At 42.8% G+C, this 27676-nt stretch overlaps 1 protein-coding gene across 2 annotated transcripts in view; it reads left to right on the top strand.

Moving 5' to 3' along the window:
* The window catches only part of PDE10A (phosphodiesterase 10A), a 579847-nt gene that overhangs the window by 214387 nt on the left and 337784 nt on the right, over positions 1–27676 (top strand). The window lies entirely within an intron of this gene.

Raw genomic sequence — 27676 nt, 5'->3', positions numbered from 1 at the left:
ATCTTGGCTCTTTCCACAGTTTGGCTATTGTGGACATTGCTGCTATAAACATTGGGGTGCACGTACCCATTCGGATCCCTACATTTGTATCTTTGTGGTAAATACCCAGTAGTGCAATTGCTGGATCGTATGGTAGCTCTATTTTCACTTTTTGAGGAACCTCCGTACTGTTTTCCAGAGGGGTTGCACCAGCTTGCATTCCCACCAACAGTGTAGGAGGGTTCCCCTTTCTCTGCATCCCTGCCAACATCTGTCGTTTCCTGACTTGTTAATTTTAGCCATTCTGACTGGTGTGAGGTGGTATCTCATTGAGGTTTTGATTTGGATTTCCCTGATAAGGCAGGAATTTAGAAGAGGAAATTTTTTCATATACCAATAAAAGTTTTAAAAAACTAGATTTGGATGGTGGCCAGAATTTGTAAGTATACCAGGAGGGACGCGCATACATAGGTATATCCAACAGGAAATATTTGGGGTCTGACCAATGTCTTAGGAGCTTTTACAGTTGCTCATTTTGTACTTATTGTTTCTTAATAACTTCACTTGAAGAAATAGTCCACGAATGATGGTGATGCTGGTGATGGTGATAACAGCAATGAAGCTAATGGTGATGGTGGTGATGGTGATGATGATGAAGATGGTGGTGATGATAGTGATGGTGATGATGATGATGGTGATGATGGTGGTGATGGTGATGATGATGAAGATGGTGGTGATGATAGTGATGGTGATGATGGTGATGATGATGGTGATGATGGTGGTGATGGTGATGATGATGACAGCAATGAAGATAATGGTGATGATGATGGTGGTGTTGATGGTGGTGATAATGGTAATAACGATGATGATGGTGGTGATGATGATGGTGTTGATGGTGATGATAATGGTAATGATGACGATGATGGTGGTGATGATAAAGATGATGGTGATGATACTGATGGTGATGATGGTGATTATGATGATAGTGATGTTGGTGGTGATGCTGATGATGGTGGTGCTGGGTGGTGTTGATGGTGATGATGATGGTGATGATGGTCACAGCTATGTCTTTATTGAAGACTTTGTACCAAATTCAGTTCTCATGTGTACTAGCTCTAGTGTGCATTAACCCGTTTTTTCATAACAGCTTAACAAGAGTGGTACTATTATCATCCTCGTTTCACCTACGAGGAAGCTGAGGCAGAAAGGAGATAAGTAACTTACCTATATTGCAGTGTCAATAGCAGACATTAAGAGACCAAACCCGAGTCCATGAATTGAGCCACACTCTGCTGCTTCTCCAGCTGGTCCCTTGGGATGATGTAATTCTATTTCCTAATCGTGGCGCCTCTTTCCTGGTGGGTCAGATCACACACATGCAGGTGAAGTGGGTGCTCAGATTTCAACCGTGGACTTCTTGAAACTCTGTGCACCGTGTCATTTCTCTACACCTATTTTCTGCTGTGAATTTTGTCTCTTGCCAGACAACAGCCCACATATTTAACTTTCTGGCACAGGCAAGAAAACATAAATATTTCTGTCATGTCTTTAACATTGAAATAAGAGTGGTGGTTTTAGCGGAACAAGCGACTCTGAAGTACATTGGAAGGCAAATATTTGAAAGGGGGGAAAAGTGCAAATCTTACGGGGCTCGTGCAAGGAGAGCACTTGGGTACACTCACATTATGCTGTTAGAAACCACACAACAAAATGCAAGTACAGAACCCAGGCCACACGTCTCCCTCTCTCCTAGAGCCTTAGGTAGCTTAGCACTTCATATTTTCTAATGGTTTGTGTATCCATCTGCAGGGCAAGATCCATCTCACACTTCCGGGTTCCAAGTACCCAAACAGCATAAATAATAAAAGTGGAATTGAATGAACTAAATGCTAATGGGCCTTTTTGGAGACAAAATATTCATATTTAAGAAAGAGGGATTAGGGCGTTTTCTCTGGGTGTCTGGGATTGCTCCTCTAAAGTAGGTTAGTAGGTCTGTTTCCCCTCCAGGTCTCTACCGGAAGCAGGATGGCTCCGTGGAAGATTCTGTGGAAGGCGGGAGGACGGAGGCCCACCCGGGGGGGTAAGTGAGCGGTGAGGGGGATTGCCCTGAGTGCTGCGATGTTCCGGCCTCACAGGCCCCCTGTGGATAGACTTGTTTCCTTAGAGAAACGCTCTCCGCTTCTCCTCCAGTCATAAACGCTGAGCCACACGAGCTCTGTGTTTTTTACTGGAGTGGGGAGAAGAGCGTGGGGATGAAGGAGCCAGTCTTCACACCTCTCTTCCCTGGTGCTGCCTGTGGGCTCGCAGCCTGGGTCACAGGGCTTTTCGGCTGCAGGACTCCTGCCTGTGCCCACCGGCCACATCCTCTTGGGTTTTATCCACCTACAGTCTCATCTCCTTCTGCCTTTGGGAAATTTGTCAAACTCTCATCTCTTGATTGAGTGTTCCTGCCATCTGTTATTTGTTTGTTTGTTTGCTGTTGTGGATTTATTTACCCCATACATTAGAAAGTATTATTTTACTTTTTACCATTTTGAGCATGGACTTGAGCCGGATCACCTGAGTTCAAAGGTCAGCTCCTCCACTAACTAACAATGTGATCTTACCTCAATTTCCCCATCTGTAAAATGGGTGTAACATCACTGCTCACTTCACAGGGTTGATGTGAAGACTGCGTGAACGTAAAGAAGACATTTTGAACAGTATTGGACACAGAGTATGCCCTGTTTGCGAATTTAACGTGGTCTCATGAAGGAGTGTAGATAAATATGTGTGCTTAGTCTGACCTCTTCAAATGAAAGCCTATGTTTCTTTAATAATTTAAAAATGATAGGGGCGCCTGGGTGGCTCAGTTGGTTAAGCATCCAACTCTTGGTTTCAGCGCAGGTCCTGATTTGGGATCATGAGATGGAGCCCCAGACCCACTCCACACTCAGGGGGGAGTCTGCTTGAAGATTCTCTCCCTCTGCCCCTCCCCCTACCGGTGTGTGCACAGGTGCGCTTGTGCTCTCTCTCAAATAATGTTTAAAAATAAATATATAAACAAAATAAAAATGATGTTATTTCTAAGCATTTGTATTTTAAAATTTAATTTATTTGATTAGATAGTTCTTTTAATTTTTAATGTTTATTTTAAAGCAAAAAATGCTGAGGAAATATAGTGGAGAATCAACCACTTTCTCTAGGTGGTGTACTTGTGGTGATTTCTTTTGGGTTTTGTGAATTTTCTAAGTTTTATGTAATTAATATATAGCATATTCTCATCAGGAAGAAAGGATAGAAAATATTTGAAGCAAGATTTGTAATTAGGTTTTAAAAAAACTTTTTTTTACATTTAATATTTATTGTAAAAAAACACTGAATTTTTCAGAACCATTCTCAAAAGCAAGTTCTTTCAGCAATTTATTAATATATCCTAGCCTCATACAGAATTTTCAGAGTTCATGGTAAGTGTTACGGATATGTCAAAGACTTACAATCTCCTAAAACATATTAGTTGTATGTATATATGTCCTTCATTTGAAAGATGACCATCAAGTAGATGGGTACGTTGGCAAGCGCCTAAGTGTTCTTCCATCAAGTAGAGGGTGAGCTTGGACCCCAGGGTCCGAGGGTACTGCTCTTTGCTGCGTCTGGCAATCCTGACACACACCCTTTGCTTTAATGACTATTTGTTGAAAGAATGAAGAAATGCACATGTTTCACTAGGAAAAGCCCTCCCCAGTTGTGGTGTTTGAGGGAATCAGCTCCTCTGCGTCTCACCTACTTGAACATTTGTTCACGTGAGCATATAAACTGTAGTGGGCAGCAGTTTTGTCCATGTTCCATGCGCCGTTCCCAGAATTCTGTGTAATGCCTGGGACAATAATAACCATTGACAGAATCTTGAATGAATGAGTCAGTTTACCCCACCCAAGTCTAAAACTGTCCCCAGCCTTGACCCACATACAATTTGGGTATCTTTGTTATGCCACTTATGTCTCTCTGGTCGTTATTAATATTTGCGTGTATCAGGCTAAAATGTCTTCAAGGGCATGTGCTGTGTTTGTGACTTTCAAGTTGCCCCTTGCTCTGGCTTCCGCGACACTTTTCCAAAACTGCAGATTCCTGGGGCACTTGGGTGGCTAAGTCAGGCAAGCCTCTGACTCTTGGTTTCGGCTGGGGCCATGATCTCGGGGTTGTGGGATCAAGCCCTGGGTGGGGCTGCACACTCTGCATGAAGTCAGCTTGAGATTCTCTTCCTCTCCCTCTGTCCCTCCCCATGTGCTGCGTGTGCGCTCTCTCTCAAATAAATAAATATTTTTTTTAAAAAACTGCAGATTCCTTGCCTCTGCTTACAGAATATGTTGGGCGGGGCCCAACAAAATACACGCACACCTGTGTACACACATTTATATCATCACTGTGAATGTATTGCCAATTACTTCAGGCATTCAGAAAGATACACAAACCAGTGTCATGAACAACCAGTAACTCCACCCAGTTAAACATGTAAAAAAGTTTCCTTCTCCCTTTCCTCCACCCCCCAGGACACGAGCTTCTCCCCACTCCAATCTCATCACTCTCCTTCTGCAGCACGGGCAGTCAATCACTGTCCTAAATTTGCTGTTTGTCACTCTCTGGCATGCTTTTATACTTTGGAAACATGCACATATATCTAAACAATATTTGGTAAAATTTTGCCGATTTATAAACTATCTAGATGAAATTTTGCATTAGTCCTCCTGCACCTTGCTCTTTTCAGATGTTGATATATAGCTCAAGTGCATTTATTTTACAATGTTGTGTGAAATTCTGTTATACAGATATGCTTTGACTTATTTTTCTTTTGAGGAACATTTGAGTTGCTTCTTGCTTTGTTTTGTTTTTTTATTATAAAATGCTTCTATTTTTGGTACATATCTCCTTGTATGTGTGAGAAGTGTTCGAAGACAGGTTATCTAGGAGTGTAATTACTTGGTCATGGAGTAGATGCAGCTTCACCTTTACCAGCTGTTGTCAAATTGTCCCCCAAAGTCACTAAACCGATTAGAAATGTATCCACATTCTCTCTAGCACTTGTAGGTTTTAGTTTTTTACCAGTTTGCTTCATAAGAAATAGTACATAGTGGTCTTAAAGATGATTTTTATTACTAGTGGATTTAAACATATTTTCATTTTTATTGAGTAGTTGCTTTTTTTTTCATTTCTCTTGCTTATTTTCCACTGGGTTTTGGACGTCCTTCCTAATGGATTTGTTGTTCTTTAATAGTCTAGATACTTGTCCTTTTCTATTTATGTTTATACTCACAAGGATCTTCTTGCGGCTTAGGTCTTGTTTTATTTTCATTATTTGTTGTTCCTTTTAATGAACAATTTTTTATTTTTAAAGTTCTTACTTTGGTCAACCATTATTTGTATGATTTGTGCTCCTACAGCCTAACAACACTCTTCCACATTTTCTTCCAAGTCTGTTGAAGTTTTTGTTTTATATTAAAGGTCTTTTTCCCATCTGAATTGATTTCAGTATACAATACAGAGAGCCAATTTTACTATTTTGTTCAATACAAAAACCAATTGTCTGAACACTTTATTTTAAAATGTATTGTACAGGGGTGCCTACGCGGCTCAGTTGGTTAAGCATCTGCCTTCCACTCAGGTCACGATCCCTGGGTCCTAGGATCAAGTCCCGCATTGGGCTCCCTGCTCAGTAGGGAGCTTGCTTCTCCCTCTCCCTACGCTGCTCCCCGTGCTTGTGCTCTCCCTCTCTATCAAATAAATAAATAACTTAAAAAGTAAGATGTACATTTGTCATATTTTTAATTTCCTTTGACATATATCTGAGCCTGTCTAGGTTCTGTCTTTTATTCCATCTGTTTGTCATTCTAGACAATTTCCCCCTTCTCTGTTCACTGTAGATTAGAATGTCTTGATATCTGGTATGGTAAGTGCCCCCCAACTATCTCTTCCTCGAAATGACCTTGGCTGGTTTGGACCCTTTGCTCTTCCATGGTGATTTTCAGAGTCATCTTATCAGAAAGACCCTGTTGAGAATCATGTTGGAATGGGGTAGAACTTGAAAGACTAATCTGGTGAGAACTGATGACTTTATAATAATGAGCCTTCTCATCTTACGAGTATGGTATCGCTTCATATATTTAGATCTTTTAAAAATGTTCTTCCATGATGGGATTATAATTTTTTGCTTAAAGATAATTAACACCTTTTATTAGATTTAACACTAGTTAGTCTGTACTTGTAGATGCTATCAAAACAGCATATTATTTGAACTACATTTTCTAAATAGTTGTTACTAGCTCTAGGGAGGCACTTGGTCTTTTATCCAACAAACTAGAATTAATTGTAACAATCTGTCCTCATGCTTCCTGGGGTTCTGGGTACTTAGCAATATTATCTGTAAATGTGACAATTTTATATCTTCCTTCCCAATAATTCACACGATTTCTTTCACTCATCTCCAGTACTGTCCTGCATATGGACAGTGCTGGGGGACATCTGTGTGACATTTCTGGTATCATATGAAATGTCAAACAAGGACATAGGGGAAAAAGTAAATTATAAGCCAGTCTCTCTTATGAATATATCAGCAATAATTCTGAACAAATGAGCCATTGAATCTGACTGAGTTTTTAAAAAAATTATGACCAAGTTGCAAGGACAGTTTTGCATTAGACTAGTTGTCGGTATCACCCACCACATCGACCTATTATAGATCAAAGCCCTTTGATTATCTTAATGGATGCAAGAAAGTACTCAGTCCATTTTATTTGCTGCTTATTTTTTTAAAACTTAGAACATCTAATTTTTTAATCGAAGTGTAACTGACAGACAACATTATACTAGTGTCCGATGTGCAACATAACGATTCGAAAATTCTATGTGTGTGCTCAGCTCATAAGCCTAGTCCCCGTCTGTCACTGTACATTATTACGTTACTGACTCTATTCCCTGTGCTGTACTCTTCATCCCTGGGACTTGCTTATTTTATAAATGGAAGTTGGTGCCTCTTCATCCCCATCACCTGCCTCCCCATCCCTCCCCACCATCCCTTCTGGAAACTTCCAGCAACTGTGATCATGCCTTGGTTCTTGCACAGTTATCCTCAACATATGAGCTACTCTGAATATTGTTCTGCAGTGAAGCTAAATGACCAGAAATTTGGCTTTCTGGCCTTCACTTCACTTTGTTCCTCATAAAATCTCTTTTATGAGTTGTCCTCTTGGGTCGTTTGACTGTCTCGTGAGAGGGTGCTTGTTATCCTGTGTACTTTAGGAAATTATTGAGCATAAGTTTGGGTTTGGAACACAAGTGTCCAGGCCCATCTGATTTCTTCTAGCAAATGGCCGTTTTTAATCACACGCACACTTGAGTTTAGTACACATGTCCCTCGTGACCTCCTTTGTCAGGAGGCTCAAATGCGTGCCGGTCCTCCAGCCAATTTCCTAGAAAGTAGAGCAAAAAATCTTATGTTATGGGCCCTGGCTTTAATATTCTTATATTTACTTCCTAAGATCCCAGTTTCTTCTTGTATTAATTTATCCTGGCTTGTCTTACTAGTTGTTTTTTAAAATCATGTTTAAAAAATAGTATTTGAAGAGCTGTCTGAGGCAAGTCACCTAATCTGTACCTCCACTCTGCTGTGTCCTTCTGAACTAGACAGTCAGTGTTTGGATCACTCACTGGGTGCTTCCGACGTTCTGCCCTGACTCGCAATGTCTCTTGGCCTCCTCAGTGAATTTAACATCCTGTAGGGCAAGGTTCAGTCCTAATACCACCTTCCTACCCATTCGGAGCCAAGAGACATGCACACACCAGTCACTAAGTTAGGAAGCATTATGTGACCACGAATGTCCCTGATCTTAGGCTAGACTGTGCCGGAAGGCATTGCAAAGAGGACCCTGTGCAATCAGGCAGTCCACTCAAAGCTGTGAAAATGTAGTGAAAACAGCGAGAGAAACCTAAGATACCTACTGGTTGTGGCCCATAAACCAGATTTGAGTTTTGACCTTATTTGACTAAATTTTATACAACGAATTAAACATATCTATAGTGAAGTAGTGGTTTACAGGGAATGAACTAACTTTTCTAATCATATCTGAGCCAGGAGTTGATCTGTTTTCAAGTCAGGAAAATAGCAAAGATATTATTTTTATTAGTTTTGAAAGGATACTAGTGAACTCTTCAAAAATGACAATGTTCTAACAATTGAAGCAATTTAAGGGATTATAGAGTAAAAGCTGAAAACTGAATTCTGTGCCATGAAAACCAGTACAACTAAAATACAACTAAAAATATTTAAAAACATGGAGAAATGTTTGTGATAAATGTTGAGGGGCAATGGTGAAGATAAGTAGCACATCCCAACAATAATTAAAGAGTGCGTGTAAATGTGTAAAGAAAATTCAGGGACACTTTACATAAAGAAACTGTGGTATGAACTTCCCCACAACTCTGAGCGCTTAATGTCAAGAAATTATTTTTATAGATCATTTGGAAAAATTAAATTAGCTAGTATCTAAATAAAATTGAATTAAAACACAAATAGGCTATCATTTCAATCCTGTTAAAACTCGCAAACAGTATTTTAAAAATGAAATGAGTACCAGAGAGGTTGCAAAGAAAAAGGTATCCTGAAAAATGACTAATGATATTGTAAATCAGAATACCACCTTTGAATAAAAATATTTGTATTAAGCCGGGAGTCTCAGGACTGGAAACAAAAATAAGTAACTTGAAATATTTAAAAGGCTACATTGGTCCACAATCTCTGTACCCAAACCCTGGGCCTGAATGTGTCTCAGAATTCAGGAATTTTATTATTCTTTAAAAAGATGATATGGGGGCGCCTGGGTGGCTCAGTCGTTAAGCGTCTGCCTTCGGCTCAAGTCGTGATCCCAGGGTCCTGGGATCGAGCCCCGCCTCGGGCTCCCTGCTCCGCGGGAAGTCTGCTTCTCCCTCTCCTTCTGCCTCTGCTGCTCCCCCTGCTTGTGTTCCCTCTCTCGCTGTGTCTCTCTCTGTCGAATAAATAAACAAAATCTTTAAAAAAATAAATAAAAAGATGATATGGCGTATCTGCTACATGTCATGTAACATCCCCAAGGGTCTGGGTCAACACCTAACTTCAAACACATTGACCTCTCTCCTCTGGGGCATGTCAGTGTCCACCCGAAGCAAGATAATGACTCAATGAATTTTGAGTTCAAATTTAAGAAAAATATTAAGTTTTGCTTTTAAGCTTGTGAAAAATTTAGGCTTTAGTGCTTTCTGTGCATAAGACATTGTCTTAAAGAGATTATTAATATAAGCATTATTTATGTCACAAATCCTATAAACAAACTCTAAAACAATTTTAAATTAAATATTTATAGAAAGAAATATATTTATAGAAAGTAGAAATAATTATAGAAAGTCACAAGCAAATGATGATGGATCAACTCAGTGAAAAACTAGGAGGACTAAAATTAAAATTAAGGAAATTAGGTATCGATGTGCAAAAATGTTTTTTAAATGTTTAAAAACTAGCTCAGTCTTTACTCTGCATTTCTTAGTTATTGTAGATATCAAAATGCACGCTTTTCTGCCTCATCTGCTCCAAGGTGTTGACACCATAAGAATTAGACAAATTTAGAAATCTTTTTCCTGAGACGCCTGGGGGGCTCAGTCAGTTGAGCGTCTGCCTTCTGCTCAGCTCATGATCCCGGGGTCCTGGGATCGGGCAGCACTTGGGAATCCCTGCTCAGAGGGGAGTCTGCTTGTCCCTCTCTCCACCCCTCCCGTGCTCGTGGTCTCTCTGTCTCTCTCTCTCAAGTAAAAAAATAAAATCTTTTTTAAAAAAAGAAATCTTCTTCCTGTAGGTATCACTACTATAAACATGGGATTATTTTAATCCATACATAATGGATTAATGTCTTAGGATCTTTAAAACCATTGTAAAAAATAGCCCTTTCAAATAGATTACCCTGAACCTTTAATTTTACCCCAAAGGCACTATCCGGAGGTGATAAATCACTATCCAGAGGTCAGAATCACCCATTCCCACATATTCCCCACGGGTTATGTATTCCCCACGCGCTCCACTGGCCTATGTGTGGATGAACACAGGTGATGCAGCCTGTTCAGTGTCCTCGGTGGAATACTCATTTAAATAAAAATAAAGTGGGTGTAATCACATGCCCCTCCATTTTTCCATCTATGAAATGAAGATAATGCCATTTACTAACATTCCTGTTGAAGATTAAATAGGGAGTCTGAACATCTTGATTTGAATACTGACTTCTCACCTAACTGGCTGTGATTGATGCCAGTTTAGTCAATGAGTCTGCGTTAGGAGGCTAGCTGTTTACTGTATTAGCTCAGGAGAAGGGGAGGAGAGAGCAGGGCTAAGGGAGGACCTGCAGTGCGTGCTCTCCATGCCACCTGCAGAAGCACGTCTCGGTCCAGTTATGGAGGCTCACAAATGTCAACTAAAACGGTCACTCTGGTCTCTTCTGGTGCTTCTGCTTTGATCCCACAGACGGAGGGTCCACGCGTAGGCAGCCTTGGGGCGCCTGGGTGGCTCAGTTGGTTGGGCAACTGCCTTCGGCTCAGGTCATGATCCTGGAGTCCCTGGATCGAGTCCCGCATCGGGCTCCCTGCTCGGCAGGGAGTCTGCTTCGCCCTCTGACCCTCCCCCCTCTCATGTGCTCTCTCTCTCTCTCTCATTCTCTCTCTCTCAAATAAATAAATAAAATCTTTTTAAAAAAATAAAATAAATCAAAGAACAACCGTAAGAAACACTTTCCACACAGTCCTCCCAGTAGAACTGCAACAATGTGCTGTCCACACAGAACCTGTGGTTCCGTTAGTATGTCACCACTGCTTTCTTCATTTTGATCACAGTGCTGTGTTTTTCCGACATGTTAACAGTAGCGAAGCAGGTAACAGCACTGCGACACACTGGCCACTATTTTGGCAACTCTCCTGTACATCTAAAATTCCTGCAAAGTGAAAAAGGTTTAAAAAGTAACAGGTCTGGGAACTTTATACAGTAAGTCCACTTGAATATAAGGTACTTTATCGGAAGTGACTAGAGTAGTTGCCAGCACAGAATAGATACACAGGAACTATTTATGAAATGACTGAGGAACCCATGCTACTAATAACAAAGCCTAGCTAAGACCCAGGCTGGTGGTCCCCAGCTCTGCAACAAGTTACTCCCAACACCTTTTTTTCTTCTATAAAGACAAGGAGACATCAGGCCAGGCATGGACTGAACACCTCCCTGCACGTGCTAGACGCTCACAGTAAATTACCTTAGTCTCGGTCAGCGCAAGCAGGTGGGAGCTGAGTCTGTTTCCCGTCCGTGACCCAGGAAGGCAAGCCCTACTTCCAACAGTGGGTCATGGTGTGTGAGTCGGCAGAGGGCAGGGCACAGGCAGAGACAGAGGCAGGTAGCTAGGATCCGGTCACGTGCACAAGAGGACCCGTCCTGGGGAGGGTCGTGCTGACCCCAGGGCCAGCCAGTAACCCGAGATTTAAGTCAGGTCTGTGCTGTCTGTCACGGTTAGATACACACTTGATTTCAGTGTCTCGTCAGTAAGCTTAAAGATAAAGTTGGCAGCCAGAGGCAAGCGGCAGGTCTTGCTGCTGTGGGAGGCCCCCTGGCTTTGGCCCTACAGACAGAGCTAATGGGTGGGTGGGTTCTGGCGTCAGATGGTCTGGGATCAGGATGCCACCGCTCAAGGGCAAATTGCTTAACCTTGTGATTCATTCTTTATGCACGAAAGGAGTAACGACTAGAGCCCCATTTGTGCAATTGCTGTCGTAATATTAAGTGACGTCGGACAGGGGAGGGCCTGGAACAGAGAAGCACTTGGTGGACATTAACCATCACAGTCCTAGGGCTGCAAGGGGGCGGCTCGCACGCCCTGAGCCAGGGCGCCGAGGAGCAGTTACAAGTTGTTCCAAGCCTCAAGGCATTCAGGTCTGTCAGCTAATTCTCTGAGCCTCGGTTCTTTCTTCTCTAAAACGGAAATAAATGACACTTCTAGAGTAAGTGTCATAATTAAATAAGATTGTGCGTATAAGAATACTCGGGCATCAAATAAATGGCAGTTGTTGTGATGATTGTCATGACCTTTAGCAAAACACAGGTGACTTAGTTTAAATCCTGCTGTTCTTCCACACCTTGCTGCCAACACCTACCTGCATTCTGCATTTTATGGTCTCAGTAGCTCATTTTTGCAAATGAAATATCAGAAAAATTGAAATAAGAAAACCCCTTGGTTTGTGGTTTTTGATCTTGTAAATTTAGAAGTCATGCTCTGTAGAATTTTTTCAAAAAGTGAATCATTACAGGTATAAATAAATCTCTCTGTGTACCTGTCACCAATCCCATTTCCTTCCCTCTCTCTCCATAAGAAATGACTAATCTAAATTGAGCAGCTTTTATTCACATGCTTTTAAGATGATTTTAAAACTTGTAAAAACTTTTACTATGCGTGTATATATTCCTATGTAATACGTAATATTGCTACGCATACTTTTAAATGTTGTAAGATAACACTTTAAAAAAAAAAATGTACCGTCCATGGAGTAGAACTGCTAGTAATCGGATATGCTTACATTGAACTTTACTACTTACTGCTAAGTACTCTTGAAATTCATCGTATCAATTCAAACTTCCACCAAAAATTTCTGATGATCTGATCTTTCTCAACATTTGGGTTTGTCAGACTTTTGAATTTGTATCCACCTAATAAATATAGAATACTACTTGGTTTTGTTTTAGCTAACCATGATTATAATAATGATACCAACTATAATGATAAAGCAGGAGTAATAACCATGCTTCAGTGATTCTTTTTTGGATGCGCCACCACTGCCATTTTCCTTGGATTTGCTCATGGGTTTGCTGCTATTACCCTGACCCCCACTTCTTTCCGAGTTAGGTTTCCGACATCCTGACCTACAGGACTCCCACGCTTTTAGTCCTTGTCTCCCTGTGATAAATCTTCATTTTGTCCTTCGCTCTTGGATGAGATTGAGTAAGAAATTCTATATCGACACTTACTTTTCACTCTGAAGACGTTATGTGAATACCTTCTGATCTGCGAAGAAGGCCCTGTAGGCCCACGTCTCATTCCTTGTTAGGTCAAGGGTCTTCCTTCTCTGGCTATTGTGAATTTCTTCTTTTGTCTTTGGTGCTCTGTAATTTCACTAACAAGGAATCCATGATGGTTAATTTTATGTGACGATCTGACGGGGCCACTGGGTCCCCAGGTAGTCAAAGATGGTCCCAGGTGTGTCTGTGAGGGTATTCTGGGATGAGAGGGACACTAAGTCAGTAGACTGAGCAAATCAGATTGCCCTCCCCAGTTTGGGTGGGCCTCATCCTCCCGTCTGTGGAAGACTTGACTGGAACAAGAGACCGACCCTCCTCTGAGTGAGAGTTCTCCTGCTGGGTGGCCTTTAAGCTGGCCCACCCACTCCTCTCTTGCTTCTATGAAAGCTTCCACTCTGTGCTCCAACTGGGACGTCATTTCTGCATGTTTGGGACTTGCCAACTTCCATAATCAGATGGGCCAGTTTCTTGTCATAGAGCCTCTCTCTGTATACATAGATGGGTCTCCTATTCGACTTGGTTTCTCTGGAGAACCCTGACTGATACAGAACTCCAGCACGTGGCTATTTATCCTGCTTAGAACTCTCATGCTTTGCTAATCTGAGAACTCCTGCTTTCAACAGTCTTGAGAATTCCCTACTGTTATCTCTGAAAACATCTTCTCTGGCTTTCTCTGTTTTCTCCTTCCAGTGCTGCGATGCAGGACATGCTGGACGCTCCCCTTCTGTGCTTTGCATCCTGCCCCGTCCCTCTCCTCTCTCCTAGCTCGTGGAGCTCACTGTGTTCTGGGTAACCCTCCCCTCTACCTCCTGGTTCACCCGTTTGCTCCCATACACTCCCATCCAATAGGCTGTGTGTTCCTCTGTTTATGTTCAGTGACTATATTTTCATTTCTAGAAGCTATTATTTGGTTCTTTCCCAAATCTGCCTCACCCTTTCCTCACAATATTTTATTTTTTGATTGTGGTTCTGAATCCTTTTCTAAGGATTTCAAATAACTATACAGCATTTTTCTTGTTCTAGTTTCTGAAATTCGGAGTGCTGATCTCCGAGGCGGCTGTGCAGAGTCTCCACCATGCAAATTTCCCCTCCTCACCTCTTCTGTTGGTTGCACTCTGACATTTTCTTCTTCAGGAAGTGAGTGTGGCTTACGTGGTGGCAATGTCCTTCCAGAGGGATTTGCTTTTGTTTCTGGAAGGTGTCCCAGGAGTATCACCTCCCAAAGGCCCAGCCTCAGGCTTCTTCCCCAGCACGTGGGTTCCCACAGCACACTGTATAATCTTAGATGATAAACCCATGCTGCGTGCATGTATCACGTTTTTATTTCTCAGGGACCTTTCTTTTCACCAAGAGAGCAGGGAGAAATGTGGTCCTTATGTTCTCTCTTCCAGCAGATCGATCCTTCTAGTTTGCTTCTTCCATGGGGATGCAGCCCATGAAGAGCCCTTGTTTTAAGCTGATAGCTCAGCTCCATCTCCTCAACTTGCATGGACCCACAACCTCATGCCATATCCATGAACAGAAATTTAAAATTGCCTGGGCACATGGGTGTTGCATTTGGGATCCTACATATAACTATAACTGTAGGTGCTGCTATTGACAAAAGGGCATAGTTCTTCTTCCTCCTAGACTGGATTGTCATTATATGGTATAGCAGTAGAATAATTTTTCATATATGGAGTGTTCTTGACTTCTGTGAAAGCTTGGTGCAGAGGGAGAGGTGGTGGGGTACAGTAAGTAATGAGAGAGTGGCATTATAGTTTTTGAGACGGGAGAACAGTTTAATTTTCTCCTGTCAAACAACTGGGTGTTTTAATAATCCCAGCCTTTTAAAGTCTCAGACTTTTAAATTTCCTTACATCTTTGACATGATTTCTCTTTGCAATTCCTCCCACTCTTTATGAGAATAATAGCGTGCTAATGCTCTATTCTTCTGTGCTTTTTATTCAGAGAACTCCAAGCACTTTATAGACATTGCCATTTATCCTGACAACACCTTTGCACAGTGTGGAAGCTAGTTTGCTAGTAGAAAAGTCTGTTTAATAGAAAATGAGGACCAGCTAGCCCAACGCAACCATGCTGAAAACAGGATATGAGATTATACCATGAATGAGTTCACACAAGTGCAACCAGAAAAATCGGAAGAAACCCTCCCCTTCATCCCAGCCCAAAGAAGCTGTCTCTAACCTAAAATGATATATAACAAAATAAATCACCATCCTAGATATTCTTCAAGGAAGAGGTTTCATATGATAGCTTCTTGCTTGATTCTCTTTTATATCTCAGGTGTTGGCGGGGCATGGCTGGGGAGGTGGTCTGCAGGACGAGAACAGGGCTCATGAGGATTCGGGTAGTGGGGAAGAAACCAGAGCATCTGTAGCACTGAGGGACAGTGTGTGGGGCACGTGGGGGGCATGCCATTTCTGGAACAATGCAGCCTTCGTGGGCAATGAGAACCTTTGGAATTTGGAGCAGGTGGTAGTTAATCATCTAGACAAGGACCTGGCATCCCAGAGAACTGTCAGTGGGAACCAGGGACCTAAGAGGCAAGATACCAACAGACTCCTTAAGAGAGCTCTCAAGGGGCCACTGGGTGGCTCAGTCGGTTGAGTGTCTGACTCTTGATTTCAGCTCAGGTCGTGATCTCAGGATCATGAGATCAATCCCTGCATCTGGCTCTGTGGTGGTGCAGAGTCTGTTTGAGATTCTCTTTCCCTCTACCTCTGCCCCTCCTCACACCCTCAACCCCTGTGTGCACTCTCTATAAAAAAGAGAGAGAGAGAGAGAGAGTTGCCAAAATATGAAAGACTGTCAGAGTGTCATTTTGGGTTGGCTTAAACCATGAAAAACCTATATAGTAAAGCAAGGGTTGGGGGAGATGGCATAAGGTAGTTCTTGTCAGAAAACAACGTCTAGTTGCTTCATGGAGTAGACTATTCACCTTTACGTTCATGGATACCCACAGCAAACCAGAGGACAGGGTGAGTTAATTCATCCGAAGTGAAAGGGTGTTTACTATGCAGTCCATCCTGCACTAGGGCTGGTACACTGTAATTTTGTGATAACAGACACTAATATTCCACGCCAAAACTAAAACCAGGAAGGTTAATTTTGTAAGTTTCACATAAAGAGATCTAAAAACCATGGTCACGTCTTCGATAGCAGTTTCGCCAAAAATACAGAGATATCCTTCCTGGCTACCACTTCCCCTGACTCTTGATGCCAGGTAAAAACTTCATATAAAACACTGAGTTTTCTGTGTATCTCCCTTTCGTGAAGTTGAGAACTGAGTCTTCTTGAGCACATCCTATGTACTAGACGTGCTGCTACATGTTCATGCCTGCACGCATACCACCCTCACAGGGACACCACGCAGTTTCTCCACGTGGCACATTGGGAAACTGAGGCACAGGAAGCTTGGGGAAGTCACCCACGACTACGCAATGAACAGGGGCAAAGCCAGGATTCAAGCTGGAAGTTTTGCTTCAGAGCATGGGCACTTCAGGGCTCCGCAGTATTTCCTGGATCCATAAAGCTTAACAGAGTTCAAAGAATGAACTCCAAGACACACTCAAGTTTTGATCCCACATGACATTTTTATTGGTTAGCTGTTACTGTTTTAAAGTGACCATTAGGTTTCCTTTTCATCAGGTTAATACATATTGATGGCAGCATGTTCATTTTCCCTGCTCGCAGTTATTCATGCAAAACCCAGGAGTCCTTCTCTCTGCAAATTCCCGCCACACTTGCCTTCTCGATCCATCCATCACACCAGGCACACTCTAGCCTTGGGAACTTTATTCTTGATGCCTCTGCCCCTGCCGTCTGCCCCAGAAACTCACCCGGCCCTCCTTCATTCCCTGCACGGCTCTGTTCAAACACCCTTATGGCTCTGTTTACTTGTCCCAGGATTTCCTGCCTATTTTTTTTTTTTTTACCCAGTCTTGATTTCTGGGTGGGCTTGCTTTTTTTGGTTGTCTTGTAATTGGAATGCATCTTGTAGTAAATTTTTTCAAGAAATACATACAGGTGGCACATTTATTGAAAACATGCATACATATATGACTTTCATATATTCATTTACATATATATAAAAGTTACATATATTTATATATATATATAAGTCTATTGGTTGCCTTCAAAAGACAGCTTGGCTGCATATCATTCTTCTATCACAACAGAAATGTGCCCATCATCTTCTGGCTTGTGGTTTACCAGGAAGTCTGAAGCTAGTCTCATTTGCCCTTTAAAGTAAGCTGGGCATTTTTTTTTTCTTTCTTCTTTTTTTGTCTAAAGGTCCACAGCAGCTATGGTTATTTGAGAACAGATAAGAGGACTTACAAGGACTTACAAGTCAATACTTGCTCCACCCTTCATAATTGTTTTAAAAGGCTCACCTTTTTCTTTTTAATGATTTTATTTATTTATTTGAGAGCAAGAGAGCACAAGCAGGGGGAGGGGCAGAGGGAGAGAGAGAAGCAGGCTCCCTGCTGAGCAAGGAGCCGATGCAGGATGACCTGAGCCGAAGGCAGACGCTTAACTGACTGAGCCACCCAGGCACCCCCAGGCTCACCTTTTTAAAGTAATCACTACTAGTAATCACTACTATAGGCCTTGCTGAGCATATGGTTTTAAAACATCTAAGTCAAAGGTTTATTAATATAGTGGTCCACAGGGACTTTGGATCCATGTGGTTGGGCCTCCTGGTCACCTGTCTGAGCTCTCAAGTTAGGTAACTGTTTGTTACTACCACCCACCCCAGGGTAGAAACACGTGGTGATTGTTTATTATTTTATTATCTTTATTTATCTTTAAATGTCTTCCAATTTAATCATTTTTTAAGGATAGATTTCCAACTCTCCGTATCTGAGATTACTTCAAGTAATTCATCCAAATATTCTGATGTTTTCTTTTATCTTTTCATGTCTGTAAGTTAAGAGAATAAAATCAAGATGAAAATATCTCTGCTCTATTTTTGGGATTTTCCATCTGAAGAAGGTTGATATTTAATTTCACTGAAATTGAATTTTCATTGCTTTAAATATATCCATTTTTTCCTAATCTCTCCCTAATCAGCTTCATCCCAAATGACAATTCTTTTATATGAAATGTCTATAACTCTTACATAATATAAAGTAGCTAATAGAGAAAGCAAAGTCTGAAAACACGAAGGGCTCAGGGGCTAACTCATGGCCTAGAGATGTGTTCTCTTTGGCCCAAGAAGTGGTTTAAATTTCCCGTGAGGACGTCAGTGGCTTTGGATGTGGTACATAGTCTGTCTGAAGCCAAGGCCACCAGCCCCTGCCGTGTTATTCAGACTATTTTGTGCTCTCATGTATCCTACCTACACTCTGGATGGCTTACAAGTGCTTTTTGCTTAAAAATGGTATCATTGCAACATCCCAATCCTTCAGGGCTCCCAGGCATTATCCTATTACTGTCTTGGGGGCAGGTTTTGCACGGTGAAAACTGGCGTGTCGGAATTGCAAACAGATCCTTTGTCTTCGAACCATCCTATTTCTCAAAATGTGTATTATTTCTGGCAAGCAGAAAAGCCAGTCTGTGTTTTGGGCCCGTGCCAGGCACCCACTTGTCACTCCCGGAGGGAGGGCTGGACGCAGTCTTAGGAACTGACTGACATCGGTGTCCTCCTCTCCCGCGCCTCGGTCTGCACATTTCTTGTTTCGCACCAGAAGCTGCTGTGAGGGTGCATAAAAGAAGAGCTGACCTAATGAGAGTGCCGGTTTTGTTCTGGCGGGGACACACCAGGAAAGAGCCCCAGCTGCTGCGCAGGCTTTCAGAGGCTCTGCCAGGGGAGAAACCGTGGGCATGCAGAATTCCTGCCGTCCACCCTGCATCGTCACTACCATACAAAGTGCACGCACGTTGGGGTGGGGAGGTGGCCCTCGCACCATTGGATTTTTGACTAGTTTACTGCTAAAGACCAAGACCTACCTGTCTGTCTGAGAAAAAAACTTAAAGCCCTTTCTCTTCTTCCTTTTTGCAAACTCACAAAGCGCCATTGAATTTGGGTCTTTTCAGCAGCATAAGATGAAAAGCAGCTGGACAAAAAAAAGTCTTCATTTTTCTCTGGAAACATGGATTATTCAAGTTATGTTTCATTATATAAACAAACATACTAGGCCTTTTCCTTGCAGTGAATCAAGTGATTGGACAAGAAAGCAAATGATTTATTCATTTCTTTTATGATTTTTGATCTTCTGACCATCTTCCTCTTATTGCTTCCCCCCAAATTTCCATAGACATTTTGGGTTCTTGAGTGCAGCACCGAGGCCTCAGCCTGAGGAAAGTAGGCAGGGAGTTGGCCCACTCATGGGACACTCCCATGGCCGCCTGTCAATGTGGGGTCAGCTTCCTGTCCTTCCCAAACCCTGAACCCTTGTAGGGACATGTTGGAAGAGAAAATAGGCAGCTAGAATTGTCTCTTAAAAAATCCCTGCATTCCTGGAAAGACCCCTGGCCTTCAGCAAGCTTGGGTCCACATGATTCACTGGGTTTGGTTTCTCTGACAAGCCCTGCACGCTGACTTCCTGTGAGGGCTCCTGAGTAAGAGTCATGACACAAGATTCAGCACAATTTGGCTACAACTGCAGTATGTGATTCTGAGAAGGAAAGTCGAGTCAATTCCCAAGAACTCCCCTCTGTGTTAGTCACTGAGCTCGTGTGGCCTGGGCTGTGTGTGAAGTCAGCCCTCGGCTCCTCCATGGTGGGGTCTGGTGTGAGGTCATCACAGTTGGGAGAATGGCCCCTGTCAGGGGCAGGGCGCGCAGCACAGAGTCTGACTGCTCCGAGGCGGGGGGTGGGGGGTGGGAAGGAGGGACAGAAATGCCTCCAGACGCTATCCCCTCCTGTGCCTCCGGGAGAATCCTCTCCATTTGGACCATCCAGCCACACGATGGTGCATTATATTTCATTCTCCCCAGACTTGCCCATCTGCCCGTGGGGTTATTTTTTGTTTTGTTGGCTTGGAACACACTTGGGCTTCTCTGTAATCTCCAGTTGGGTCACAAGTGAAGTGGAGAATTTTTTCCCCAAAGGGAAATGTCAGTTTGTTTGCCTTTAGTAGGTACCTCTTATAAAATACTGTACTACATGCTTAGCTCAGCAAGGGACTTCCTGTGTTCCTCTACACCCTGATGGTGGGAGGGAGAGAGAAGCTGATTCTCAGGACTGGGTGGGCTCTGACAACAGGGCCCACCAACCCCCCGGCTCTTACAAATGAACCAGCAAAAGTGACTGGCCCAAATCTCATTCAAACTTGGAACCACTGACTGCAACCCTCCTCCCAGCCTCTTTCCCCTCATACTCAGCCCTGTGTTCATCCCTTTGAGTTTTTGCTGACATTGCTTGAATTACATCATCTGGGCAGTCCTCTATTTTGCTCACGTATAAGGCCAGCTATGCTTACTACTAATATAAAATTCTTAAGATTTCTATCTAACCGTGGAGGAGAATTCTTTTCCCTGGGTGGGGGTGGGGGGGAATGTTGATTTTTCCTAACCTGATAGTGTTTTACAGTTCCATAAAATATTTCTCAATTTGTTTATGTGATTGCTTCAGAGAACAGAGAGTGGCTGGAGTCCCTGTGTTCTTCCTTCCTTTCTTCCTCCAAGAGCTGGGATGTCGCCAAGTGTGACCGTTCTGGTGGGATGGGTGGTCTCCGCTCTTTGAAACCCCAGAAATCTATCCTATCAGCTGTGTGTCTCCTTGGTTCTCCCTTCCCCTGCCTTGCATGTGCACAGTAATGCATATGTTATATACTCATCTGTATTCGATCCAGTAGAAACAGAGCTGTTATTTCTAAGACCATATTCTCTCAGCAGTGAGTGTATGCGTCTGAAGAAGGCGGATCGTGCTGGTCTAACTCAACTCCTGCAGCATGTGTCAGGGGGGCAAGGTGACAGAAGGCAGTGGGTGCCGGGGAGGCCTCGGGTCATACAGCAGCAAAAAGGGATAAGTGAAAAGTGAGAATGGTTGATTTTTCTAGTGAGTCCAAAAGGCAACAACCACTTTACGATGAACAAGAGCCAAGAAACAGCCACATAGTTTCAGGGACACTAACTGAGTCCTCACGTCTGACTGCCAAGTCTCATGAATTCTGAAAATTATTCACCACGAGGAAATCCTCTTTCATGAACAGCCCCCCATGTCTTGGTCCTCTTCGAACCTGGAGAGCGAACACGCATCTGCTTTGGTGGGAAAGACGGCCGATGCGGTGCTGTCTCCGTGATGATCTGCAGCCCCCGACGGCCCTGCGTCCTGTGACGGCAACCTGCATTTCTCCTTGGTTATTGGTGGTACAAGTCAACCTCGTGTGGAAACGCGAGCAAACTTCTGGTAATTACCCTTGTAAACATATCTTAGAAGAACAAGGAGGACGAGCTGAGCGTGATAAAAGCAACGTTGACATTGCACTTGGAATATGCAAAGGCTAAGACTCCGTGGGTCTACCAAGGACCTCAGAGAGGAGCGCTTCTAATCTCCCGCTAGCCAAGGCAAGATGACAAGCCGGAGCTTTTGCCAGGCTTTTCCAGCGGTCTCGCTGTCTACCGTGGCTCCACCGCCGTGGGAGTGGTGGTAACGGGAGTGATCACGGGCTGTGCATCTCTCTGTCCCCTCGCCTTCCCCTGCCGTACCTCATGTCTGTGACCCTCCATTTCAAAAGCGGCCTTGAGGAGAACAGGACAGATTTTATACACTCATTTTATAGATGTGAATTCTGACCGCTTGGGAGATTCGACTAGGTGATACTTATTGCCTTATTGTGATTTTGCAATTTTATGTAAAGTCCCCGATTTTGCATATGAGTATCTGGCAGCTTCCCAGCCTTCCTCTTCCCTGTGGGAAGCCCCGTCCGCACACAGATGAAGGTCCCTTACCATTGTGGCTGACTAACAATCAACAGTGCTTTCATCTTAATTTTGTTGAGCTCCATGCTTGTCCTTGAAGCCTGTGGCACATGCCGGAAAACATGATTGGCCCTTCTTCTGGAATCGCTTACATAATTCATGGCATGCAGTCCTCACTGAAATAAAGTTCTTTTTTCTTTTTTTTTCGGCATCTCACAGAGTGATTCTATTATTTGAATAAAATTCGTAGACTGACCTCCAAGGGAAAATAAAGAAATAATCAAACCTTTATTTTATTCCTTGGTTGTTCCCACACCCTCGAAATTGGCTTAAAATGTTTAAGTAACCAATTTGAGGCAGCTAATCAGAAACAGCATTTATGTTGTAAACAAAGCTCAAAATGAGATAGTTAAAATTCATGTCCTACCTTACTTCTCTGGAAAAGGCGAAGGGTTATTCATCTCTCTGATGTTTCTAAAGTATGGAATTTAAAGCATAGGATTGTTAACAACAGCAGCAAAATATGTTCTACTTTGAGCCCCGTGGGGTTCAGAATCCATGCGGCCCCACGGGGGCTTTGGAGAGGGACAGAAAGGAGCTGGTGTCCCACTACTGCTTCCTGCCCCTGCCATCCGGAGCGAGGGGCAAGTTCCTGCACTCGGTGCATGCAACTGGACGTTCAAGTGAAAAATGACAATGAAACCTCCCTATTTTTGTAGGCTCAGTCACATTTTAAATTTCAAGGACACAGAGATCTTTGTACACCAGGTAGCAAGCATCCCCCGTGTCTCCTAAGAAAACAAGCGAAGGGGAAGGCAAGGGCAGAAGTGGGCACAGGAGACACAGGAATTAATTGGAGATTCTCTGGAGTAGATCTCAGAATTGTAATTGCAACCCAGGTCAGAGTTCCACAGCCTTGGCGGGGGACACTCATCTCCTCTGAACCAGGGCTGGCTGCCTGGGACCTGGACCTCGGCTCTCGCCACCGGCTTTGAAATGGTTAAACGTGTGTTGGTCTCAGGCCTCAGCTGGACTGGGGATAACCAGAGGTCTGGGGGTGAGGGCTAATCATTTGCTTTATTCTCTAGAGCAGAGGTTGTGTTCTCTAATCAGGCTGTGTTAACACTTGTATATTGAATCAAGAGGAATTATGTTGAATTCAAACAAAAATGCAGTTCAAAATAAGCTTCTGGATGCAAAAAAATATATTTGTTTATTTTGGGAGAAGTTTTATGAAAGGGTTCATAAGATCAGGAGACCTTGTCTTGGGACCTGCAAAGGCACGGCATGCTGTTAGCTCTGCGTTTTCGAGGTGCTCGGTAGAAGTAGAGACTCCGAACTTTGTATATACTAGACTTCACAAGGGTCTTACCTTGCCTGGCGTTGTTCTGGGTTGAATAGGAGTTAATATTAATACTAGTTTCATAGTTATAAGCAAACAGAGCAGCATTAGGTTAAAGAAAAGCCACTTTCTGCTTTCCACTGATAATAGTGAACATAGCAAAGGAAACCCATCATGTTTACTTCATATGACAGCACGGACATGCCTCAGAAATAGATTTCCGTGAAGTTTATCTAATGTCAAGATGAAATTAATCAGCTGAAATTATCTGACATAACCATGTAAATAATTCTGTACCACTTGAAAACTTTGGGGGAAAATGTATCTGATCACATACACAAATTTGTGGTTTAGTGCTCCTCTAAGAAATTACTTTGGAACCCCTAGATCTAGAAAATAGTGAAAGGCCATGAAATGTGTCATTTCAGCACCAAGGATTTATAGCTAGCTGAGGCAAGAGTGTAGGAAGTAGTTCTCAGAGGAAATTTTCAGCCTCTTTGGGAGTTTTATTAGAGACGTAGCTTCCCTTAATTTATATATTGGCATCTTTTGTATAGGCTGTCTTCACTTTATGCCATTTAAGACATTATAATCAGTGAGTTAATTAAAAAGAAGAGGGCACAATGACAGGAGATGGGTGATGTGTGCAAACCAGTGGGTGTGCGGTGGGCAGAGCTTGCCTGCTGGAACCAAAGGTGCAGAGAGCTCTCTTGGATGTGAATGAATGTCACAGGGAAGTCAATGAATATCCTTGTTCTGTTTGCTTTTCCTACAAAGTAACTGTTTACCAGAAAAAGCACCTGGATTCTATTGCTTTTTAATTCATTGTGGACCACTGATGGAATCTGGAGGCACTTATGATGTCAGAGTCTGTAAGGGGCACTTAGAGCGCGGACAGGAAGTCCGGATGACAATGGGCTCTCTCTCCCGGCGGTTGGGCCGTTCAAGCCTAGCATTATTCTGAGGAAACTCTCCTGGGTCTTCATTCATACCCCAAGTGTCATTTACCTTGAAGCGAATAAAAAGTGTTTTCAAGTTAAGAAGTAATGATTGGATTGGGGATGAAATCATTCCTTACTGAACAACCAAATCAAATATTTCTGAAGTGTACTTTACTGGCTCAAGGTTCAGGGGAAGTGATGAAAGGCAGTAAGTCAAAAACACTTCACACTGGAAGCTGGTCTCAGTCAGAGCGAGAAAGTCCTCCAACCTGGCCCTCCCGGCCTGCTCCACAGGGGCCGGGTTCTCATCCCAACTGCGCAAGGCGACACACATGTTATCTCTAAATAGCTCGATTGGAATTCGAGAGTCCTTCTTTCCATCCAATCGATCTCTGTCCATTTAACTCTTTTTAACCCTCTACTTTGAAAAAAAATCTAAGGTATTACTGTTTTGTATGACATTCTTAATTGCTAAGACTATTTACAGACAACCATACATACGTTCTGCGTGGTTTCTTTGCCCTTTCCAAGACAGTGTGTGAGCACAGTCAGTGACCTCCGTAGACCCTGGGACTGAGAACACTACTGCGTAAATGGCCCAGCCAGAGCAGATGGCGGTTGGGACCGTCTTCCAATTCTTGAGACTTGACTTACATTTTACTCATCCACGACAATGCCTGACATCTTAGCAATCACATCCAGTCATTGGTTCAGTAAGCTAAAAACCACCTAAAATCCCTAGCCAGGCCTTCCTTCATGAGGATGACTGTTTATCCAGGTCAGCCAAATCCCATACCATTTTAGAGCACTTCTCAGAGTGTTAAAATGATTGGTGTTAATTTCAGTCATTGTGTATTGTTTATTACCGGCATTCACGTTCAAATGAGAAGTTTAGAAATAACAGGGCATTTAGGATATGAGGCTTGACTTTAGGAGAATTTCAGATAGGGGCTTTTTTTTGGTCCTGTTTTTTATGCCTTTTTGTTTCTTTACACTATTTTCATAGCAGCGCATACTTTTTAGAGCAGGGCTGCTGTGTGGTCCCCAGTGTGTTCTGTGTAAGTTGCCCCTGGTAAGGTGGCAGATAAGGCTGAAATCCACCCTATCCTGCCCTGTGCTGGCCTGGGGCTGCTCTGCCCCAAAGGGGCACATTTTCTTACCATACACATGGGGGATTTTACAAATTAGCAGGGACCCTGAATGTGAACACATTGAAATTCCGAGAAGTATAGATAAGTCAGAAGATCACCCCAAACTGTATACCATCATTTAAAAAAAAAAAAAACAAAACTGAATTTCTTAGAACAAAATGTCTTGCTTCCAAGAAACGACCATTTACAAGCCTCTTATTTCTGCTTTGTAGCTACTTATTTCCCTTTTACTAAATAATATCCTGCTATTTCCTGATGATTTCTTTGTGTTTTAGACATCATCCACTGACTTCCTGTTATGGAGATGGGGGCTGATGTTGCTGCCATTCACACTCTCTGCACGCCCAGCAAGTTCAGCGTGTTGCGATTGCCGTTATCAGGGGAAACACTGCCATTTGTGTTATTTGGTCCTGAGGCAAATAGGGTATCTGGAGTCCATTTCTTTTTTTCCCTTGTACAACTTTTATTTTCCCTGCAATTAATATTAGTCTTATTTTATCATGTGCTTATACCTTAGTTGTACCTTCGTTTTTTGGCTCTCTCTTACATTTTTGCACCAGATGCCCTAACAGATCTGTCCCAGAGCTGACAACACAGTTTCCAAATTTATCCAGAATGTGCTTGAAAGCAGTCTGTCAGCTCCATCCATGTCTTCTCCATCTGAGCCCTCTGTCCCACCATGCTCAGCTCTGCTCCTCCTGGATGGGCTATACCTGCTATGTGCTTGATATCCTGGGTCCTATCACTGTCCTTCTGGGACATCCCTTCACGGCCCCCACTGTCTCATGCTTTACTTTTCCCTGGTTTACTCCTTCATTTCGGCAGAGCACACCCTAGTAGCTTCCTGGCAAAGGGCACCTGGGAGGTCCATGTCTTGAGATTGCATATGTCTAAAAATATCTTTGTTCCTCCCTCCATAATATTTACAATGAATACAGAATTCCATGTTGAAAATCATTTTTCATCTGAATTTTGGACCCTCCACTCTGCTATCTTCTAGTGTCCGATGAAGCTCTCTTGTTGTCTTTGTTTTGTTTGTGGTCTCTTTTCTTTTCCAGGAACTCTTGGGCTCTTTTTTGGATCCTTGCTGATAATATATTTCATAGTGATGTGCCTTGGTCTCTTTAAATGCATTGTCCCAGACATGGTGGGCCACTCAGCATGCAGATTTATATGTTTCAGTTCTGGATTATTTTTCTGTATTATTTCTTTGATAATTTCTTAACTTCAGCTATTTTTTTATTCTATGCTAAATTAATCTTCATATTTTCTTATCTTTTCTCTCCTTTTGATATATTTGTATTTTTGTTCTACTTTCTGGGAGATTTTTTTCAATTTTATTCTTCAAACTCCCTAATGACTTTTATAATTTTTAATATTTTATTTTAATTCCTATAAACTCTTTACTGTCCTCCAGTTGTTCCTTTTATAGCATTCTTTTTACCATGAATGCAATATCTTTTCTCTTCTTTCTGAGAATACTACAATGTTAAGAATATTTTCCCTCCCTGTATGGTCTCTATCCCATGTTCTTTTTTTTTTTTTAAAGAATTTATTTATTAATATTTATTTGAAAGGGAGAGAGACAGAGCACAGAGGAGTGTGAGAGGGAGAAGCAGACTCCTAACTGAGCAGAGAACCTGATGCAGGGCTCGATCCCAGGACCCTGAGGTCATGACCTGAGCTAAAAGCAGGGGCGCCTGGGTGGCTCAGTCGTTAGGCATTGCCTTCGGCTCAGGTCATGGTCCCGGGGTCCTGGGATCAAGCCCTGCATCGGGCTCTGTGTTCCGCAACAGACTGCTTCTCCCTCTCCCGCTCCCCCTACTTGTGTTCCCTCTCTCTCTGTCATATAAATAAAATCTTTATAAATAAATAAATAAATAAAAGCAGCTGCTTAACTGACTGAGCCACCCAGGTGCCCCTATCCCAGGTTCTTTTAGCTGTGTATTATTTTAGCCTATTTTCCGTGTTGGAAGCCTTCCTCAAGTATATTCGTATATCGTTTGCCACCCTTTCTTATTTAAGTGTGAGGCATGAGAAAGCAGGTTGGAAGCTGGGGAAGGCATTGGAAACTCTGGTCAGGGACTGTTGCCAGTTGAACTTGATAGAGTGTGATTGCATAGGGAGACCCCCCCCAAATGTCAGTACCTGTAGGTCTTTTCTTTGGTAGAATTCAGTGTCTCCAGGGTAAAGCCCTCCTGTTTCTTGTCAGGAGCAGGGGTAGAAGGGAGGGTGTATGCCTAGAAGCAGGTGCTCTGGGAGCAGGATGGGAGGAAGGGGCGGGGGCAGTG

Source organism: Callorhinus ursinus, unplaced genomic scaffold, assembly GCF_003265705.2.
Source record: "Callorhinus ursinus isolate GAN/ISIS: 27379988/994484 unplaced genomic scaffold, GSC_fseal_2.0 scaffold6, whole genome shotgun sequence".
Taxonomy (NCBI): Eukaryota; Metazoa; Chordata; class Mammalia; order Carnivora; family Otariidae; genus Callorhinus; species Callorhinus ursinus.
This window is presented reverse-complemented; position numbering and strand designations above follow the sequence as displayed.